This window comes from Muntiacus reevesi, chromosome 2 (assembly GCF_963930625.1).
Source record: "Muntiacus reevesi chromosome 2, mMunRee1.1, whole genome shotgun sequence".
NCBI lineage: Eukaryota > Metazoa > Chordata > Mammalia > Artiodactyla > Cervidae > Muntiacus > Muntiacus reevesi.
The window spans coordinates 104807091-104809323 of record NC_089250.1 but is presented as its reverse complement, the minus strand read 5'-3'; the positions used below and the strand labels follow the sequence as shown (position 1 = coordinate 104809323).

The 2233-nt window shown below is 36.1% G+C and overlaps 1 non-coding gene across 1 annotated transcript; it reads right to left on the bottom strand.

The window, feature by feature from the left end:
- Nucleotides 1-219: 219 nt before the first annotated feature.
- Nucleotides 220-292, bottom strand: TRNAE-UUC (transfer RNA glutamic acid (anticodon UUC)). Its single transcript has one exon. It is a non-coding gene; the product is annotated as a tRNA-Glu (tRNA).
- Between the last annotated feature and the right edge of the window lie 1941 nt (nucleotides 293-2233).

Genomic DNA, 2233 nt, shown 5'->3' with positions numbered 1-2233 from the left:
ATATCTGCATACCCAGTTCATTGTTATCTTTACTCACAATAGCCAAGATATGAAAACAATCTAAGTATCGGTCAGCAGTTGAATGTATAAAGAAGATGTGGTATATTTATACAGCGGAATATTATATGGCCATGAGAAAGAAGGAAATCATGCCATTTGGGACAATGAAGATAGACTTTTATTTATTTAGACCATGCTATGCAGCTTGCAGGATTTCAGTTCCCTGGCCAGGGACTGAACCTGGGGCCACAGCAGTGAAAGCACCAAGTCCTAACCACTGAACCACCAGGGAATTCCCTAGATGGACTTTAAAGACATTATACAAAGTGAGATAAGTCAGAGGACAAATACTTTATGGTCTCACTTATATATGCAATCTTTAAAACTTGAACTTCTAAAAAACATAGTAGAATGGCAGTTATCAGGTGCTAGGGATGGGGGAACTGGAGAGATGCTAAAGGTACAAACTTGTAACTAGCTGATAAATAAGTTCTGGAGATCTAAGGTACAACATAGTGATTATAGCAATAGTACTGTGTTATAAAGTTTAAAGTTACTATGTGACTAAATCTTAACTACTCTTAATATAAAAAAGAAGTGATAAATATGTGACATGATAAAGGTATTAGCTAACACTCAAAAATAATCATATTGAAATTTATAAACGTACCAAACCAACATGCTGCATACCTTAAAATTAAACAATATCATGTGTCAATTATTCCTGTTTTTAAAAAAGCCAGCTTATGAGTCAATCAACCTTCATCAAAACCCAAAAGCATTACCTGTGTAAACAGAGCTTCCTATTTCCTTAATTCACTTTTAAATAGGAACATAGCCAAAGACTACTAGACACTCAAGACAAGTTTCCAACAACAAAGGCAGAAACCACACGAGAAAGAAAGAAAAAAGGAAATAAGAAAATTTAAGACAAAAACTATAATATCATTAGGGAAATAAAGATATTGATTACACTCATGAAACAAGAACAAGATAATAACCAAAAATAAGAGTGGGAGCAGGGGGTGGGAGAGGAATTATATGACACACACAAAAAAATTCTGTACTTTTTTCCTAGCAAGAATTTTAAGCTCAAAAAGAGAAATTTAACTTTGAGCCATAACTGATAAAAAGTTTATATAAATTTTTAGAGAACATCCTAATAAAACTTCGGAGAATAAGGATATACTCTAACACATTTTCCAATTATTTTTGATAGTATTAAACTTTCATATTCTCTGGTTACATTTTACAGCTCTTAATTAGCTTTGAGCAGTTTAAATTCTGCTAGTAAGATAATGGCCTGAGAAATACTATACTGTACCATGACTGTCTGCAAATGAAATAAGATACACATCCATACATTGTAAACTTTGTTGTAACAAGATATGATGTATTAAGTTGGTAAGGGAAGAAGAGCATTACCCTAGAAAATAAGCATGCCCAGTTGCTTCAGTTGGGTCCAACTCTTTGAGATACTATGGACTGTTCCTGCCAGGCTCCTCTGTCCATGGGATTCTCCAGGCAAGAATACTGGAGTGGGTTGCCATGTCCTCCTCCAGGGGATCTTCCTGATTCAGGGATCGAAGCTGGGTCTCCTGCACTGCAGGTGGATTCTTTACCACTGAGCCACCAGGGAAGCCCAGAAAATAAGCAAGAAAAGCTAAAAACTTTCAAGATCAGGGCAAGAATTATAGTTAAAAGAATATGTGAAAACACATGAGTTCTAGTATTACTAAAAATTAAATAGCAGGAGTCAGAATTGACAATTCAGCTGAAATAATTTATGTGAATTTATATACATAAGTGGATAAAACGTCACAGTATCTGGAGCAGGTTGTGATGAAATTAAATCATTGTGCAGAATTTAGGAGACTAGATCACTGGAGGTTATTCTTCGATCACCTCAAGACAGAGACTCTGCTCGTGGCTGACAGCCACCAAGAAAAGGCCAGTGCTGAAAGCCCCTCCGGTCTAAGAACTCGGGACTGTCAGAATGCCGGTATTCTCAAAGAAACCCTCCTACACTGTTGGTAAGAATATAAACTGGTACAGTCACTATGGAGAACAGTTGGAGGTTCCTTAAAACACTAAAAAAAAAAAAGAAAGAAAATTACCATAGGATCCAAGGATCCCACTCCTGGGCACATATCTGTAGAAAACCATAATTTGAAAAGATACCATGCACCCCAATGTTTATTGCAGCACTATTTACAACAGTCAAGACATGGAG